This window comes from Macaca mulatta, chromosome 1 (assembly GCF_049350105.2).
Source record: "Macaca mulatta isolate MMU2019108-1 chromosome 1, T2T-MMU8v2.0, whole genome shotgun sequence".
Lineage (NCBI taxonomy): Eukaryota > Metazoa > Chordata > Mammalia > Primates > Cercopithecidae > Macaca > Macaca mulatta.
In genome coordinates, this window is record NC_133406.1 from 30,871,108 (window position 1) to 30,892,188 (window position 21,081).

At 42.5% G+C, this 21,081-nt stretch overlaps 1 protein-coding gene across 15 annotated transcripts in view; it reads right to left on the reverse strand.

Moving 5' to 3' along the window:
• The window catches only part of TNFSF4 (TNF superfamily member 4), a 289,735-nt gene that overhangs the window by 198,040 nt on the left and 70,614 nt on the right, over window positions 1–21,081 (reverse strand). For 4 of the 15 annotated variants that reach the window (XR_013416472.1, XM_015123982.3, XM_001101190.5 and 1 more), the window contains one exon: window positions 14,110–14,240. The exons of the other annotated variants lie outside the window; for them this stretch is intronic. The gene's annotated coding sequence lies outside the window, so the exon portion shown is untranslated. The remainder of the gene's footprint in view (window positions 1–14,109; window positions 14,241–21,081) is intronic. 15 annotated transcript variants of the gene reach the window in all.

Sequence of the window (21,081 nt, forward strand, 5' to 3'; positions counted from 1 at the left end):
TCATGCCCAGGGCTACCTCAAGTCTCTGTTCCCCACATTCTGGTGCAGTGCTCTTCAACTGCCCTAGCTGTGGCTCAAGTGGGCCCAGAGGTGGCTTAGACCACTGCTCTAGAAGGCACAAGTGGTAAACATTGGCAGTGTCTGTACATGTCAACTCTAAAAGTGCACAGAGTGTAAGAGCTATGGAGGCACAGCTACCTCTACCTAGATTTCAAAGGATGCCTCAGAAAGCCTCAAGGCCCAGACAGAGAACAGCTACCACAGAAATCCCACAACCAAGGTAATGCCCAAATAGAGTTGTGGGGTCAGAGCCACTGCAGAGAGCCCTCATTAAGGCAATGCCTAGTAGAGCCATGGGAGTGGGGCCACAGCAGAGAGTCCCCACTAGGTCAATGTCCAGAGAGCCATGGGGTTGGGTCCACTACAGAGAGCCCCCAGTGGGGTAATGCATAGTGGGATCAGGGCTGCCCCTGAGACCTGTAGAGCCATCAGCATGCAACATCAGCCTGAGAGAGCTGCAGGCATCTGACTCCAACTCCAAGAGCAGCTGTGTGGGCTGCACCCTGTGAAGTCATGGGGATGGACCTGCCTGAAGCCTTGGGAGCCCAATCCCCACCCCAGTGTGTCCAGAAGGCAGGATATAGAGTCAATTATTGTTCTCAAGCCTCAAGATTTAATGTTGTTTGTCTTATGGGGTTTTGAAGTTTTTGGGGGCCTATTACTCCTCCCTTCTTTCCTATTTCTTCCTTTGGGAATGGAAATGTCTGTCTGTCTTGTATTTTGGAGACACCTAACTTGATTGAGTTCACAGGTTTACAGCAGGAAAGCAATTTGCCTCAGGATGAAATACACCTTTGATTCTCAGCCATGTTTGACATTGATGATACTTAGATGAGGCTCTGAACTTTAGACTTTTGAGTTGGTGCTGGAATGAGTTAAGACATGTGGGCTATCAGGATGGAATGAAGGTATTTTGTATGTGAGAAGGACATGAATTTTGGAGAACCAGCAATGAAATGCTGTGATTTGTATGTTTGTGTTCCCTTCAAAATTCATGTTGAAACTGAATCTCCAATGCAACAGTATTAAGAGAACGTTTAGGAGGTGATTAGGCAATGAAGGCTCTCCCATCTTGGATGGGACTAGTACTTTATAAAAGGGCTGGAGGGAATGGCCAGTCTTTTCCCCATATGAGGACACAGCATTCAAGATACCATCTTGGAAGGAGAGCAGCCCTCACCAGACACTGAACTTGCCAGCACCTTGATCTTTAACTTCCCAGCCTCCAGAACCATAAGAAATAAATTTCTATTATTTATAAGCTACCCAGTCATAGGTATTTTGTTATAGAAGCAAAGATGCATTAAGGCAGGGGGAACATGCTAATGTTTTTGAAAGACAGGTTAGGAGATTCTTTCCTGAAATTGATAGTCAATTGAGATCATTGCTGTGTTTTCAAGTGCCTCAGTCAGCTGTATGTTCAGAGTCCTAACTAGCCTGACATTATCCCTCAGGACTAAAATATCAGGTTTTTAGAGCTGAGGAGAAGATATTTTTAAATTTTTAATTGAAATATGGTAGAAAATTGTTCATTAACCATTAACTTTATTCACATATCAAGAAAAGAAACCTATTTCATACTACTGAGCATATTTTAAAGCCACAAAACACCTTATTCTCATGCTAAAAAAGGATTTTCAGAATTGAATGAAAGTGAAGGATGGATTAGAAAACCATTCAGAGTCCAGTTTTTGAGAGTGATGTGCTTTAGAATTGGACATTCTGATCTCTATGCATTGGCATTTCAATTTCATTTCCACTGAACCTAAGGCCTTGTGAAGCCATTAAACCCCAAGCATTTGAGACCTACAACCTTTTCAAGTTTTCATTTTACCCTTAAGTTTTGGCCCTAGGATTTTTCCTTTCTTTCTTATAAATTCGACTATGCATTGAAAAGGGTACTTGTGCTTTGTCTGGCACCTCTGGGTGTTTTGCACTGGAAGAGGTGGTAATGGATAATCTAGTCCACCATATTGCATGAAATGGAAGTACTCATTATTCTTTGTTGTTCAAGTGTAGGTCACCTAAAACAAAACCAAATTTATCCTCCAAATTATTTTCTCTTCTCAAACCTAAATCACTGTATTTCTTCAACTTCGTAAGCAAGTGGAAAGACAGAATACATTATCAATTGCATTATTAGCAACTTAATTTCCACATTCTTCTTCTTCTTCTTCTTCTTCTTTTTTTTTTTTTTTTTTTTTTGATAGTTTCGCTCACTCTTGTTGCCCAGGCTGGAATGCAATGGTGCAATCTCCGCTCACTGCAATGTCTGCCTCCCGGGTTCAAGCGATTCTCCTGCCTCAGCCTCCTGAGTAGCTGGGATTACAGGTGCCTGCCACCACTCCAGGCTAATGTTTGTATTTTTAGTAGAGACAGGGTTTCACCATGTTGGCCAGGCTGGTCTCGAAATCCTGACCTCGGGTGATCCTCCTGCCTCAGCCTCCCAAATTGCTGGGATTACAGGTGTGAGCCACTGCGCCCAGTCTTCAACATTCTTCTTTTATGAAAGACTATAAATTATGAAACTGGTCATGTTTTCCTCTTGCTTAATAAAGTGTGCATCACTACAGCAGACATGTTAAAAATCCTTACTCAACATTTCTATTCTCAGCCTTCAGACAATCATGCTATCAGCGCATTCTTGCTCTGGTCCTTCCCCTGTGCAGCACCTCACTTTATGGTCCACCCCTTCTCCCTCTCCATGTCCCTATGCATCCCTATCTCCAGCTTCAAATTTCTCTCTCTTTCTGTCTCTCTCTTTCTCTCTCTCTCTTTCATGCACACTAGATTAGCTCTCTCCCTGATTATTTCCAAATGAATATATATAAATTCATCATATGTATGGCTTTCCCATTAGCATAGTCTATCTTCCTTAGAAAGCAAAAAAAAAAAAAAAAAAAAAAAAAAAGATTTTCCAGTATTGACTCAGCCCTATATTCTCAAGACTAGTTACCATCCCCCTTAAATTCCTTAGGAGATCTTAGACTGACACTGAATCCACTGTGACCCTGTTTATACTTGGTCTTGAGCTAGTAAATCATCTTCCTCTCCTCCCACTCCCTGAGAAAGTCAGTTTTATCTCCCTCTTCCTACATTTCTGATTCCCCCTCAATCTAAATTAGTCTAGCCCTGCCACTCTGCCAGCTGGACAGTCTAAACTAACCTCTAAATGGAGGTGAGGATAACTAGCAATTACCATGAAATATATGTAGCAATCAGTGGCCTGACGCTCAGAGATCTCTAACTCTGACTTATCGACCATGGAGCCTTCAAGGACAAAACTGAGAGATTTTAGGGTGATTTTTATTACAAAAATAAAAAGCAGGCCCTTGTAAACAAATACTTTATGTAAGCCAGAATGCTCAATCATAGTGACCTTTAAATTCCATAAGTTTACCCAAATGGACCTGCAAGCATTTATCTGAAAAATATCCTTAAATCTTTGGGGAATATTGGCTACAAACCTTGAGATAATACTAATTCCTGAAACTCATAATACCACTTTAAAATATGCCAGTCTGAGCATAGGCTTATCGGAGTCAGGTGACAAATGGAGATCTAACTCAATGTCACCTCGAAGTCAAAAGGCCTGGGCTCTACCAGCAGCTCTGTGTCTAATTTGTTAACCCTGTGGGCCCCAATTTCCTTCTCTACCAAGTGAGGGCTAATGCCTATCTCATAGAATTAGCTTAAGTATTAAACGTTTTACATAAAAATATTTCCAAATTTGAATAAATGTGAATAAACACAGTACTCTTCTTGCACAACCAAACCAAGTTTTACTATAGTCAGTTTGAAGAAAGAAACCCAGAAAACAAAAAGGGAAAAAAATGATTGTAGAGCCCTATCCCTACCCCCGTGGTAAGGTCCAAACTGCTTAACTGGGAACACAAGTTCAACTATTTGTTCCTAGGAGCTCACAGCTGGCACCTTGAGATTCTGCTACACTGTGGTGTAAAGTTCTGTAGTATAATGGATGACATTGCAAGAGCAGCATTTCTTAGAATTCATCCAAAGTTTAATTCAAACAACTCTCTGTATTACATCATTATTTTTAGGATTAGAAATAACAGATGTAAATTACAGTAGGCTGCCTGGCATTCACCAACTGGTAACTATTATTTGTATTACTAACAGCTTGAGTCCCAAGAAGCTATTCATTTATTCTTTGCTACTGAGTACATATTTACTGAGAAATGATGCCAAAACATTTAGATAAGTCCTTTGAGGAGAATATATATCTTTCTCGAGAAACTTATTCTTGGCATTTTAGGAGGCAAAATGTCAGACTTTCTTTAGATTAGACAAACAATATTAGAAAAGACCATCTATAATCACTAAATCAGGCAATTTGGATAGAAAACAGGTTAGCAAAGTTAGGAGGAAAAGCCTTATATTTAGTATAATATTTTAAAATTACAGCTATACTATCTACAATTTCCAGCTATATATAAAACACTGGTGAATTGCCATTAAAACTCCTTAAAGAAGGGGATTTTACTCCAAATAAAATTATTGAATTGGAAGCACAAGGCCATAAATTTTGGCATATTCTGTCTCCAGACCATTTTATTTTCCTAACCCAGAGCCTAAAGGGAATGAATGTTTGGTTGGTAGGGTGGGGGACAAAAGAATACAAGAGAGATAGGAGCACTGAAGAAATTGAGGCTAGAGTAGGGACCTATGTCTAGGCTTGGGTAGGAATGGAAGGGCTGAATAGCCAGAGACGTGGATGAGGGCACCAAGATCCTAAAATGTGTGGAAGAGGATACCCAGATGCGGGAGCAAAATACAGAAAAGGAGCTGCAAGACAAAAATTCTGCTGAAAGCTCATTCTGCCTTCGATGTATATCCCAGAAATCTACTTCAAATGTCCTTGCTTCCTAACTCACTGCCAAAAACGTGGGAGTCATTCCTGACATTTCCTCACCCTCACACAACATACTTTGTTATCTACCACATCCCTAGTTCAGGAATCCATCATCCGCCCAGCTCATCTGCCCTGCCTCACAACTGTCTCCGTGCCTCTGAACTTGCTCTTTCAGGGCCCTTTGCCACTTCCAGCCTATGACCATCCCAAATCACAAATCTGATCCATGTACCCCCATGGTAAGGCCCAAACTCCTTAACTGGGAACACAAGTTCAACTGTTTGTTCCTGGGAGCTCACAGCTGGCACCTTGAGATTCTACAAGTTCTGTAGTATAATAGATGACATTGCAAGAGCAGCATTTCTTAGAATTCATCCAAAGAAGACAAAAAAATGCTATAGATTATACAGTTTTCCCATAGAATGATGATTTTAAGTAAATCATTTACAATTGAGACTATTTATATATCCTTCCTGCAGTGGTTCGCTTTCAAACGCAGTTCTTCCTGTGATCCACTACTGACACAAAATCTAGAATGTGCTATTAGCCGAGACGTGAGAAACATCTGTACTTTCAATGAACTTATGCAATAAGCATCCCACACTGCATAACTTGCCATGATTACTGTTTCTTCATAGGACATTTGGCAATATTTTCCAATATTATTTCTTGACAAAGAAAAAATGTTTTATTTAATTTCATGCCATTTTTCCTTTGAATTATTTTAGCCATTTATATCTGCATTATTTCAGCAAGAAGGATATGCTATTTCTCCATGGTGTATAACTTTTTGTCTTTTGATATTACAAGCAAGAAATTTAAATCCAAGCACAGTGGTGCATGCCTGTAGTCCCATATGCTCAAGAAGCTGAGGTGGTAGGATCCCTTAAGACCAGGAGTTCAAGGCCAGCCTGGAAACATAGCAAAACTCCATCTTTAAAACAAACAGACAAAAAAACTAATATCTGTCCTAAAAATATGTTCCTGAGTTTGGTGAAATGTTAAGACTTGATCCTGACTTGAGGACTGCAGGACTTTAATGCTGAAATGATTGTTTCATGTTCTAAGCACCTGCTGTCAAGGGTCTTGCTAATCAAGCTGGCCTCATGCTATTCTTACTTTATATTTCCAGATACTTTATTGTGATTGTCAATTTTATGTGTCAACTTGACTGGATACAGGGTGTCCAGATATTCGGCTAAACATTATTTCTGGGTATGCCCGTAAGAGTATTTACAGATGAGATTAGCATTTGAATCTCCGGACTAAGTAAAGCAGATTGTCTTCCCAAATGAGGATTGGCATCGTCCAATCTGTTGAGGGCATGAATAAAACAAAAGATTGAAGAACGGAGAATTTACCCCTTCTGCCTGACTGCTTGAGCTAGAACATCCATTTTCTCCTGCCCTTGGTCTGAGACTTACACTATGATTTCCCCTGCTTCTCAGGTCTTCTTCAGATGCAGACTCTATTACACCACTAGCTTTCCTGGCCTCTGAACTTATCCCTTTCAAGGTCCTTTGCCACCTCCAGTCTTTGTCCTAGGTCTGTAGCTTGCAGATAGCAGATCGCGGGACTACTCACCCTCCACAATTATGTAAGCCAATTCCTCCCAATAGATCTTTTATATTTAAACAGAGACAGATTAGATAGATAGATAGATAGATAGATAGATAGATAGATAGATAGATAGATAATAGATAGAAAAGAGAGAGAGAGAGATAAACATATATTCTGTTTCTCTGGAGAACCCTAATATAGATTTTGTTTGTTTCTGAGATTGGTTCTAAGGGAACAAAATGCTACAGATGAATTTTCTGAATTGGTTCCAGGATTCCGGAATTATCTCCCTAATTTGATGAGATTTGAAGATACTAATGACTATTTTCAGAAGTAAAGAGAGCACTGATAATTCATGGCATATTCTGGCAATAGAGATATACAAAATATCTGCATTGGAAACTCCTAGTCAACCACTTATAAGAATCAACAAACGTGGTGGCTATAATGAGGTTATATTACTCAAAATTATTATCAAAATTTTCTCTCATATATATAGAGAGAGAAAATTCTGGGAAAACTGGTGACTATAAAGAGGTTGGCTGTTTATACCTAATATTGCTGACCAAAATGGTGTAAGAAAAGAATGAATTCAGGAATTTGAACTTTCAGCTTGAGCACTGCATAAATGACTTAAAGGCTTCTATGTGTGCCCTGAGGAAGCCATTATTTCCTATAGCCAGAGCTGAGATTGCTGCAAATCAAAAACAGAATCTCATTTTGCAACTAGCTGAAATACAACACAAGTTAAACTCCTAGCCTCACAGGGTGTCTACTGTTAAAGTGAGGACATAAACTAGGAAAGTATAGGATCTTACAAATTGGGATGGGGACATGTGAGAAAACTTTGATGACGCTAGAAACATTGAGTTCCTGAATTCTGGTAGTTTTCTTTGCCAGTAGAAGAGGCTCCCCCACCCCACAGCAGAACAGCCTTCCCACCCACAGAACAAGTGGCCTCCCAACAACCAGTGGTAGCACTTACCCACCCCCAGTGGGAGTGGCCTCTCCACCTCATCCAAAGGGATTAACCCTGAACTTCCTAGGAAGTTGTCATGCCCCCACCCCAGACAACTGCCTTGCAAGACTGCTGATTCACCCCAGGACCCACCCTCACCACCTCTCTTTGCTTCTATACCTATAACTGATTTGTCCCAGCAGGCCCCGAAAGGTGAAGTACAAAGTGTGACCCAAGAGGAGGTGTGCTACACTCCAAAACAACTATTTGAGTTTTCTCATTTATACAGTCATAAATCCAGGGAACACAAGTGGAGATGCATATTAAAGGTTTGGAGCCAAGCATGGTGGCTCACACCTGTAATCCCAGCACTCTGGGAGGATCACTTGAGCCCAGGAATGCGAGACCAGGCTGGGCAACAGAGTGAGACCCCGTCTCTGTGAAAAACAATTTAAAAATTAGCCAGCAAGATGATGCACATCTGTGGTCCCAGCTACTCGGGAGGCTGAGGAGGATCACCTGAGCCTAGGATGTCAAGTCTGCAGTAGGCTATGTCCATGCCACTGCACTCCAGCCTGGGCAACAGAGTGAGACCCTGCCTCAATACAAAAAAATAAGGTTTGGGCAAATGGTGGAAAGAACATAAAGTTTAATCCAATCAAGTTTATTGATTGGGCTCACTAAGCAGAAATTCTGCATTAAATGTTGAGCTCAAGGAATTAGAAAGGGCTCTACATTTTTGTTGAGTGATTGGCTGAAACATGGACCAAAAGTTGGCCCACAGTGAGTGAATTTATGTGTCACACCTGCATTGGTTTAGTGTAGAGGAAGAGATTCAATGGTTTAGGGAAATTGGAATCTTAGAGTGGATTTGTCATAAGCCCTGCTCGTTCACACTGGGAGGGTCCAGAAGATAGACCTTTCACTAATACGGTGAGAAATAAATTTGTGAGAGGAGCCCTAGCATCCCTGAAGAGCCTTGTGATTGCTCTTCTCTGTAGGCCACACCTCACAGTGGAAGCTGCAGCCACTGAATTAAGAATTAAATGCAGTGAGAGTAATTGGATCCTGGGTGGCAGGGACCAAGCAGCAACACTTAACTGCCAAAGACAAGGCGGGCATGGTTACCATCATCGATAGCAGAGTCACAGCAGCAAGCTGAATGGTCTGACATATAAAACCTATGGCACTGGCTGGCTGATCACAGTGTTCCTAGAGTAAAATAGGTAGCAAACCTAGTAAATTCTTACTTGATCTGGATAAGCAGAAAAGTTCTAGGTTAAGTGAACAAAGTCTAACCTGTATCATAAAAACAGAGAGCCAAAGCCCCTCAATCAATTTCCAAACAAGATCACTTACAACCCCTTGAATGAAGGGGAGGTCAGGTCCCCTTGAAGAAGGACCCTATTCACTACTTAAAAGTTATATTAATTACACCTCTCCACCTTATACAAAGGGACCTTTGACCTTTTACCAAAGTAACTACATTGGGGAAAAGGAAATAATTGGACCTTTTCAGGACTACTGGACACTGGCTCTGAACTGACACTAATTCCAGGAGACCCAAAATGTCACTGTGGCCCTCCAGTCAGAGTAGTGGATTATGAAAGTCAGGTATCAGTGGAATTTAGCTCATGTTCATCTCATAGTGGGTCCTGAACTATTTCAGTGGCCCTGAACCCATTCTGTGGCTATTTCCCCAGTTTTGGAATGCGCAATTGAAACAGATATAGTCAGTAGCTGGCAGAACCTACAAACTAGTTCACTGACTTGTGAAGTGAGAGCTATCCTGGTGGGAAAGATCAAATGGAAGCCATTTGGAAAAGGCTTCCACTTTTCCTTAGGTTTACTACCTAGGAAAATAGTAAACCAAAAGCAACACTATATTCCCAGAGGAATTGCAGAGATTTGTACCACCATTAAGATACTTCAAGGATGCAGGGGTAGTGGTACCCACTGAATCCCCATTCAACTCACCTATTTGGTCTGTGAAAAGACAGATAGGTCTTGGGGAATGACATAGATTATCATAAGCTTAACTAGGTGGTGACTCCAATTATAGCTGCTATAACAGATATGTTTCATTCCTAGAACAAATTGACACATCTCCTGGTACCTGGTTTACAGATATGGATCTGCCAAATGCCTTATTCTCCATACCTGTCCATAAGGCCAACAAAGCCAGTTTGCTTTATTGAGGCAAGGTCATCAGTACAATTTCACTGTCCAACCTCAGGGATCTGGTCTCTCCTCAGCCCTTTGTCATCATAAATTAGTTCTTAGAGATCATGGCACCTTCCCCTCCACAAGATATCACACTGATCCATTACACTGATGACATTCTCTTTCACAAGATATCATACTGATCCATTACATTGAGGACCTAGTGAGCATAAAGTAGATTCTACTCTAGGCTTATTGGTAAAACATTTATGTGTCAGAGAATGGAAAATAAATTCAACAAAAATTCAAGGGCCTTCTACTTCAGTGATATTTCTTTGTTTTTTTTTTTTTTCTTTTTTTCCCTTTTTGAGACAGAGCCCCGCTCTGTCACCCAGGCTGAAGTGCAGTGGCACGATCTCAGCTTACTGCAAGCTCTGCCTCCCGGGTTCACTCCATTCTTCTGCCTCAGCCTCCTGAGTAGCTGGGACTACAGGCATCCGCCACCACACCCAGCTAAATTTTTTTGTATTTTTAGTAGAGAATGGGGTTTCACCATGTTAGCCAGGATGGTCTTGATCTCCTGACCTTGTGATCCACTCGCCTCGGCCTCCCAAAGTGCTGGGATTACAGGTGTGAGCCACCGTGCCCAGTCCTATCTCAGCGATATTTCTAGGGGTACAATGGTATGGGAAACATCCAAATATCCTTTGCAAAGTGAAAGATAAATTCTTGCATCTGGCCCCTCATACAACCAAAAAAGAGGCACAATGCCTACAGGGCCTCTTTGGATTCTGGAGGCAACATATTCTCATTTCAGTGTGTTGGTCCAGACCCATTAACACTTGAGATTTTGAAGTAAAGCCCTGCAGTCCTGCACAGATAACTTCTGTCTTGTTGAGAAAGCTCTTGGCCTCCTCCCACTTAGCCTTAGTCAAGGCTGAACACTTAACTGTGGGTGACCAAATTACCATGTAGCCTGATCTGCACATCATGAAATGTTATCTGACCTGCCAAGCCGTAAAGTTGGGTGTGCACAGCAGCACTCCTTCATCAAATGGAAGTGATGTATATGGGACTGGGTCTGAACAGGCCCTGAGGCAAAAGCAAGTAATATGAAGAAATGGCCAAATATCCATGGTCCTCACCCCTGCTCTACTGCCGTCTGCCAACCTGCACTTATACCCTCATGCAAAGTTCCCTAGGAACAGCTGAGAGAGAAGACCCAGAACTGTTTACAGATGATTCTGCATAATGCAGAGGCACCAACCAAAAGTGAACAGCTGCAGCACTACATCCCCTTTCTGGAACATCTGTGAAGGATAGTGGTGAAGGAAATCGTCCCAGTGGGCAGAACTTCAAGCAATGCAACTCGCTGTCCACTTTGCTTGGGAGGAGGAATGGCCAGACATAGAAGTATACATTAATTCATGATCCATGGCCAGTGGTTTAGCTGGAAGGTCAGTGACTCGGAAAAAACATGTTAGAAAATTGATGACAAAGAAATTTAAAGAAGTGATCTGTGAACAGACCTCTCTGTATGGATGAAAAAAAAATGTGAACATACTTGTGTCCCATGTGAATGCTCACCAAAGGGTGACCACAGCAGAGAAGTATTTTAATAATCAAATGGATAGGGTGACCTGTTCTGTGGACAACAGTCAGCCTCTTTCCCCAATCACCCCTGTCATCACCCAATGGGCTCATAAACAAGGTGGCCACGGTGGCAGGCATAGAGGTTATGCAAAGACTCAGCAACATGGACTTCTGCTCATCAACATTGACCTGGTTACAGCTACCACTAAGTGTCCAATATGCCAGCAGCAGAGACTTACATTGAGTTCCCATTATGGCACCATTCCCCAAGGTGATCAGTAGCTACCTGGTGACAAACTGATTATACTGGATGGCTTCCATCATGGAAGGGGCAGTGCTTTGTTCTTACTGGAATAGACACTCTGGATGTGGATTTGTGTTCCCTGAACACAACGCTTTTGCCAGAACTACCATCCACAAGCTTACAGAATGCCTTATCCACTGTCATGGCATTTCACACAGTATTTTTTTCTGATCAAAGAACTCATTCACAGAAAATAAAGTGGAATTCACTCGTCTTACCATGTTTTCCACTATCCTGAAGCAGCTGATTTGACAGAATATTGGAATGGTCTTTTGAAGACTCAATTACAGCACCAGTTAGGTGGCAATATTTGCAGAGCTGGGCAAGATTCCCCCAGAAAACTACATATGCTCTGAATCAGCAAGTAATAGATAGTGCTGTTTCTCCCATAGCCAGGATTCACAGGTCCAGGAATCAAAGGATAGGAACAGGAGTGGCACCTCTTATTGTTACTCCAGTTACACCAGTAAAATGTTTCCTTGTTCCTTCAACTTTATATTCCGCCTGCCTAGAGGTCTTAATTTCAAAAAGAGAAATGCTTCAACCAGGAGACAATGAACAACAATGGTTCCATCGAATTGGAAATTAAAACTGCCACCTGGCCACTTTGGGCTCTTCGTGCCTCTGAATCAACAGACAGAAAAAGGGAGTTCCTCTGCTGACTGGGGTGACTGATCTTTACTCCCAAGGGAAATTGAACTGTTCACAATGGAGTAAGGAAGAGTATATCTCTCATACAGGAGATCCCTGGGGGCATCTCTTATTATTACTCTGCCCTGTGATTAGGTCAGTGGAGAACTACAACACAATCCAGACAGAACCACTAATGGCCCAGATCCCTCAGTAATGAAGCTGGGGTCACTTCACCAGGAAAAGAATCACAACCAATTGAGAAACTTGCTGAAGGCAAAGGCAATATGAATAAGTTGTGATAGAAAGTAGTTATAAATGCCAGCAATGACCACACACCTAGCTACAAAAATAAGGACTCTAATTGTCATGATTATTTCCTCCTTCTTTTGTTATGAATACAATTGTGTATGTGCATATAAATACATATATATTTGTTTTCTTTCCTCTCTTACTTCCCTATTATATAACATAAAATGTATTGTTTTATCACAGTATTTAAGTTTTGTTAATTTTACATCATAATGTTTAAGTTATAAGATTTCAAGAAGGGTAAACCTCACTCAAGTGCTTTAACTCCTCTTCTGGGAAAAGGGTTATACATTTTGTTGTATACAGGATAGGAAAATCATGTGGAATTATGAACTTGTTATTGTCTTTATTTGGAGGTTAAGTATGGTTTCACAAGGCACGTATGGCTATCAAGTTGGCAAGGGGTGGACTTGTGATGGTTAATTTTATGCGTCAACTTGGCTGGATCACAGAAGCTCAGATATTTGGCCAAAGATTATTTGTGAGTGTGTCTGTCAAGGTGTTTGCAGATAAAATGGGCATTTGGATCTGCAGACTGTCCTCCCCAATGAGGACTGACATCCCCAGTCTGTTGAGGACATGAGAAAAACTAAAGGTGGAAAAAGGAAGAACTCATTCCTTCTGCCTGGCCACTTGAGTGGAAACATCTGCCCTTGGTCTGAGACTTATACCATCGTCTCCCTAACTTCTTAGGCCTCAGAACCTCAGACTGAACTACACCACTGGCTTTCCTGTATCTCCAGCTCGCAGACAGCAGATCATGAAGCTTCTCGCCTCCAGAGTCACATAAGTCAATTCCACACACACACAACACACACCCACATACATACATATATACACACATATACATATATGTCTGGAGAACTCAGGTTAATACAACTATATATTTGGGAAAGGCTTGTCATTAATAATAAGTCCATTTGTTGAAAAATGTTGCTAACGTCCTATTTCATGGTCAATGGCTTGTCAGACATTAGATCATCCTTATTTTTGCCTTGTTATGTGGCCAATGTAAGGTTTGTGCCAGATAGAGCTCGCTATCAGTTTCTTATTGTCCATTTGCACTTGTGTTGTTAATATGTCTTCAAAATTCACGGCTTCTTTACAAGGATATTTTTAACCATTGGCCTCAAATCCTAAGCCTCATTTTTTTATGCTCAGAAATTTTCTATTGGGAGCAGGTCAGGGGCAAATAAATGTCAATTCTTTTACCCTAGGTCAAAGATGCATGCCTAAGTTATTCTTCCCACACCTCAGCCAAAGGTACACCACATCTGCAATCCTGAGAGGCAGGAATAATAATACCTTACTTACCATAGGCTGATGTGCCATAGGACCCTGGAGAAGCCACTTCACCTACTATTAGTTGGCCTTCTGTGCTTCACAAGAGGATTTTTCAAATCTCAGCCTTCACAAACCAGAGTAGAGCTTCTGGGACTCCATACTGTTCCTGTCACAGCCCAGCTTGTGTACACATCCAGCCACAACCAAAACCCAACCAGAGGTAATAATTTCAGATTTTGAAGTTCCCTTTATTTCCATACCTGATCTAATTTTGTAATATGCCCTGGGCCATGCTTCATGCCAACACGTATCCCACCTTTATCAGTCAGATCGAATGTATTAAGCCAACTGGAAAAGGGGTACACATCTCACCTTTTCCCAGAGCACTATTTCTCATCAATCCTGCTTCCAGGTGATCACCATGTGCAGCAAATGAAGCTCCTTGATGACCCCATCATATAGCTTGGGCACTTTGCAGAGAAGGATGAGTTTTGGCCAGAAATCTGTAAGGACAGAAAAGTAGCCAGTGGCTTTCAAACAATCCCCTGGAGGGCTTGTAGGCTCCTGAGCCTCACACCCAGAGTTTCTGATTCAGGGAGTCTGAGGTGAGGCCTGAGAATTTGCGTTTCTTTTCATTATTTTCTTTTTGAGACAGGGTCTCACTCTGCATCCAGGCTGGAGTGCAGTGGCCCAATCACGGCTCACCACAGCCTCAATCTCCCAGGCTCAAGTGATTCTCCAACCTCAGCTGCCCCAGTAGCCGGGACCACAGGTGTTCACCATGATGCCCAGCTAATTTTCTATTTTTTGTAGAGACGGTATCTCCCTAGGTTGCCCAGGCTAATCTCAAACTCCTGTGCTCAAGGGACCCTCCAGCCTCAGCCTCCCAAAGTGCTGGGAGTACAGTCATGAGCCACCACACCTGGCCCAAGAATTTGCATTGCTAACAAGTTTTCAGGTGATTACTGAGGCTGCTGGTCCGTGGACCACACTTTGAGGAACACTCCAGACTAAGCCAAAGGATACCTCAGTACTTGTCTAGCATCATCTGGCGATTTTTTCCCCCTGGAAATGCCATCTGTTATCTAACAGCCTGATGCTATTGCTAGCCAGCAGAGACCATCAAGGCCCAAACACATGCATGCATTTTTAAGCTCCAGGAGCTTTGCAACATAAAGGAGTTTGAAAATGTAAGTGTCTAGGTCTTTTCTAGAAGCTCCCTAATTTGTAGGATAACTTATCTCCCCATGCTTTATGTAAGCACAGGGAACAGAGGACAATCAATTCCACATTGACATGTTCTGACAGATCCACATACATAACAATTGAGATTTGAAATTACATCGTCAAATGAAACCCTGAGAGATCTTTCAAGAGTTTTCGGCCAGGCATGGTGGCTCACGCCTGTAATCCCAGCACTTTGGGAGGCTGAGGCAGGTGGATCACGAGGTCAGGAGTTCAAGACAAGCCTGGCCAAGATGGTAAAACCCCATCTCTACTAAAAATACAAAAATTAGCTGGGCGTGGTGGCAGGCACCTGTAATCCAGCTACTTGGGAGGCTGAGGCAGGAGAATCGCTTGAACCTGGGAGGCAGAGGTTGCAGTGAGTCAGGATCACACCACTGACCTTCGGCCTGAGCAACAGAGCGAGACTCCGTCTCAAAAAAAAATAGTTTTCATTTTTTCATTTTGTGTTTGTTTGTTTGAAGGGGGAAATATAAATGAATAAGACATGATACCAGCACAAAGGGACCTGAAAATCTATTGGAGGAAATAAGATATATAAGGACAGGCTCATTGCAGAGCGTGGAATGCAGTCCAAGAGCGTAGAGCACTGGACATGGAAGCTCCATTGCTGACTCATTGTGTGATAATGGGGCAAGTCCCTTTGCCTTGCATGTGGTGACAAACTCTTGGAATCTGTATTTTGTAACTATGCAGACCACAGATATGATATCTTATGGGACCATGGTTCTCTAGGGACAACTCTGTCCCTGAGAGCTAAGTCCCAGGGATGATAGCTAATCCTGGGACACATAAAGCTAAGACATCAGGACCCCCCATGGAATCACCCACAGGGAGTAACTCAGAGCAGCAACCTGCTGCAGAGAGGGAAGTAGCACCTACAGCCAGCTGTGCTAAGACAAATAACTATTTTTTTAGAACTTACCATGTACCAGGTACTAGTCTTAGTTAGATGTATCATTTTGTCAATCCACACAACATCGCTATAAGGAACTGTAATTATTCCTCTGCTTGGGATGCTTTTCCCAGACACCCACCTATTTCAATGCCCTCACCTACTTCAAGTCTTTGCTGAAATGTCACCTTTACAATGAGGCCATCCCTGACTGCCTTTTTTTTTTTTTTTTTTTTTTTTTGAGACAGAGACTTGCTCTGTCACCAGGCTGGAGTGCAATGGCGCAATCTCAGCTCACTCCAACCTTGACCTCCCAGGTTCAAGCAATTCTCCTGCCTCAGCCTCCCGAGAAGCTGGGATTACAGGCATGCACCACCACGCCCGGCTAACTTTTGTATTTTTAGTAGAGATGGGGTTTCACCATGTTGGCCAAGCTGGTCTCAAACTCCTGACCTCAAGTGGTCCACCTGCCTCGGCCTTCCTAAGTGCTGGGATTACAAGTGTGAGCCACCCTGCCCAGCGCTGACTGCCCTCTTATTATAACATCTTCCTTCTTTCCCCAAAACCCCTATCCATTTTATTCTGCTCTATTTTTTTCCATCACATTTATCACATTCTAACATGCTATGTATAATTTACTTATGTTCATTGCCTATCTTCCCCTATTAAATGTCAGTTTCCTGTGGGCAGAGATTTCTCTCTGTTTTGCTCACTGACATATTCCAAGTACCTAAACAGGCAACAGCAAGTCCCAAGGTAAAGGGCCAGACTGCAAATATGTTCGACTTTGTGGGCCACATGGTTTCCATTGGAACTACTCAACTCTGCCTTCATAAGACAAAAGCAGCCACACTAATGCACAAAACGGGTATAGCTGGGGTCCAGTAAAATTTTATTTACAGGCACTGCAACTCAAATCTAACATAATCTTCACATATCACAACATATTTGGCTTTTATTTTTCAACCACTTAAAAGTGTAAAAACTATTCTTAGTTCACAGGCCACATAAACAGGCAGCAGGCTAGAATTGGCCCACAGGTCACAGTTTACCAGTCCCTGAGCCAGCACCTATTAAGGGCTCATATAGAAATCACTGTGCCAAGATATCTGAGGGCACTTGAAAGTGGGATGTTGCTTTAAGTATGTCAAACATTCCTTATACGATCATGTATACACACATTACTAATGTGCTTTGCCAGGTGCCTTTCCATAGTACCAAGGTAAATTTAGCTTTATTCACTGTCTGAATTATGTACAACTCATTTAAATTAAATAAGATTAGAACAATGAAGTTGTCAAGTTTTCAACGATCACATAAAAAGAGTAGATGGTAAACAATTCTGTCCCCAAACATCTCATGCATCTCACATTGTACCTCATTGATAAATCCAAATTTCCAGCATGAGCATTGGATTTGATTTTATTATTGTTTAAAAAGCAATTGACAGAACTAGGAACTAAACCAGTTATGATGTTGTAGGCATTTTCAACTGTGACTCATACTGTGAAATATGGAGTTAGCTCATCTCAACAGGACAGAAGAGGCTGCATGGCATGTGGTTGTGTGTTATTGAATCTAGAGTTTGATCTCAACCCACTTCTCCCCTGTGGGCCCTGTGCATTTGAGTCCTCTGGTAAGGAGGGTGGGCTCAGATCAGTTTCTACACTGGCAAGTTAGTTCAAGGCTATATTCTTGTAGACACACCCTGCTTTCCCAAAACTGAGGTAGACATTCTGCAATGTCACACAAACACGCTCAAAGGAAGCAGGGCTTTGGCATATAGTAGGCACTCAATAAATATTTGAATGAATGAATAAATATATGGATAGCTCTGAACTACTAGGGGGAAAAAAGCACTCATTCAAGTAAACAGGTCATCATTAATTATCATTTACTGTACTCTATTCTTGTCTGCCACAGGAGAAACAAGAGATATAAGCCCCAGTGCTTGACCACTTATTTATTTACTTATTTCACAAGCAGTATTAAATACCTACTATGTTCCAGGAACTCTACAAGGAATTTGGCCTACAGAGCTAATGAAGACACTACGGGGTTGCATTATAACTTCCATGGGTCCTAGGCTCTTTTGCCTTCATGGACCCTTTCTTCCCATTAAAAACATTAAAATTTTTATTTTACATTGTCTTAAATATAATTCAGGCTGGATTCATTTGTTATGTTCTTAATTATTATATTCATTATTTCTTCAGAATTTAAAAGCAATTAATATTAAAACGTTGACCCTAAAAGTACCCTGGGCCCTGGGCTCTGTGTCTGTTGTGCCCAGTGGGGCGACTGCCCTGCGACAGTCTCTGTCTTCCTGCCTCCTGTCCTGAATGAGTCGGTCCAAACGTTACTCGAAGGAGCTGATCAAGGTAGCTGGGACCTGGGGGGTGGAATTCCCAAGTGTGGGAATCCTGAGAGGTAACTATGGAGAGCTTCCGAATGGAGAGCCTGTGGCCGTGGGGTGAAAGTGAACAGTGACAGCAGTCTGTTGGGGGGTATTGGGTTCTGAGCAGGGCGAGGAGGGGGATCTGGTTGCGGGGATGGAGAGATAGTAGCAATGGCAAGGCAGGAAGTTACAGCAGCAGCAGGATGAGGAGGGTGACTGCATCACTCAGTGCGGACTGCTGGCGCCTGAGTGGAGTAAGGCTGATGGCTGTGCAGGGAGCAAAGGCGGTGGCTACTGGGGAGCCAGGTGGTGCGGGAGGGGAGCAAAGCAGACCAAACAGCCTGGCATGGGGTGTTGGGGCCCAAAAAGGATGATGAGGATATTAGCACAGTCCGTGTGGAGTGTCGGAGCCTGAGGGTAGATCAAGGTAACCAGCTTCTCACAGTGAGTAAAAGAAGTTACAAATCTGGCCAGGCGCGGTGGCTCACACCTATAATCCCAGCACTTTGGGAGGTCGAGGGGGGCGAATCACTTGAGACCACCCTGGGCAATATGGCGAAACCCCGTGTCCATGAAAAGTATAACAATGTATCAGGTGTGGTAGCACACACCCGTAATCCCAGCTACTCAGGAGGCTGAGGTAGAATAATCGCTTGAGCCCAGGAAGTGGAGGTTGCAATGAGCTGAGATCACACCACTGCACTCCAGCCTGGGTGACAGAGCAAGACTCTGCCTAAAAAAAAAAAAAAAAAAAAAAAAAAAAAAGTTACAAATCTGGAAAGTGAAAACTAGAATGAATCTGTGCTGCTGTTAGATTAAAATCAACAATATCAGCATGAATTCATGCTTTCCTGTATATACAGATATAAAACTAGATGTGTGTGTGTGTGTGTGTGTCCTAGCTCTATACACTGAGCGCCTGGGAGCAGAGACATTCCAATAGCAATGAACATAGCTACTATCATCCACATTTTGATTTCTTCTATGGTTTGACAGTTTTTATCCCCTACAAAATTCATATATTTAAATCCTAACCCCCAGAGTGATGGTATTAGGAGGTGGGGCCTTTGGGAGGTGATTAGGTCATGAGGGCAGAGGTCCAGGTATGATATTCATGCCCTTACAGAAGGGGCTCAGAGAGCTGCCTTGCCCCTTACACAGCCAGAAAGTTGGCAATCCGCATCTCACAGGCAAACCCTCACCAGACCCCAACCATGCTGGCACCCTGATCTTGAACTTACCAGCCTCCAGATCTGTGGAAAATACACTTCTGTTGTTTATAAGCTAACCAGTCTATGGCATTTGTTATAGCAACCCAAACAGACTAAGACAACTTCTAAATACCATTTTCCATGAAAAGGAGCCAGGCCCCTCAGGAGAAATGGCAGGAAAATTACAAGATGAGTTTGGAATATCTTGTTCCAGAAGGCAAGGAAATGTACAAAGAATGATAGGGACACTGGCCAAATTGGGAACAATTTGATGAAAACAGATTAGAACCCAATAGATAAAATAAGCTTCTATGGGTCCATACTAATATAAATAATTGATTCATTAATAAGAAAGAAAGCTTTTTCTTATAGTAGAATGCCAACTAATTAAATGCAGAATGGATAATTAAATTAAAAAATCACTGCTTGGCAATCATCACAATAATGTTTCAGACAAGAAATATCAATGGATGCTAAAACTGATGGGTGAACATTTGATGCAGAATGGGTTTTTTTTTTTTTCTTTTGAGACAGGGTCTCACTCCTGTCACCCAGGCTGGAGTGCAGTGGCTCAATCACTGCAGCCTCAACTTCCCAGGCCCAGATGATTCTCCCACCTTAGCCTCCGGAGTAGCTGGGACTACAGGCATGCACCATCATGCCTGGCTAAATTTTGTATTTTTAGTAGAAATGGGGGGGTTTCCCCATGTTTCCCAGGCTGGTCTCAAACTCCTGGCCTTGGCAGGGCACGGTGGCTCAAGCCTGTAATCCCAGCACTTTGGGAGGCCGAGACGGGCAGATCACGAGGTCAGGAGATCAAGACCATCCTGGCTAACCCGGTGAAACCCCGTCTCTACTAAAAAATACAAAAAACTAGCCGGGCGAGGTGGCGGGCATCTGTAGTCCCAGCTACTCGGGAGGCTGAGGCAGGAGAATGGCGTGAACCCGGGAGGCGGAGCTTGTAGTGAGCTGAGATCCAGCCACTGCACTCCAGCCTGGGCAACAGAGCGAGACTCCGTCTCAAAAAAAAAAAACAAACAAACAAAAACTCCTGGCCTCAAGTGACCCACCCTCCTCAGCCTCACAGAGTTGGGATTACAGGGATGAGCCACTGCACCCGGCCCGAATGGGATATTTAAATAGTCTCAAAGTACCTTCCAAAATACTAATTTTAAAAAATAAGAATAATTTACAGTAAAGAGGACAGGCAGACACCTCTTCATTCAGTGATCAAAGTGAACATCACCATTAATAACACAAACTGAAATTGTGCACCACCTATAGGATGCAATGAGAAGACCATACACAGCATCACTTCTCTGCTATTCCTACCAAAATTGACAAGCATTACCTACATCCAATTCTGAGGAAATATGAGACACACTCAAATTAAGGAGCATTCCACCAGATAACTGTAATCTACTAAAATGTGAAGGTCACGGAATCAAGGAAAGACTGAGGAATCCCCCACTCTGAAGAGGGTCAATGAGACGCAACCACCAAATGCAGGGCTCAATCCTGGACTTCCGCGATAATCACATTTATTGGGACAGCTGGGGAAACTTGAATGGTGTCTGCAGATTGGATGTTAGTAA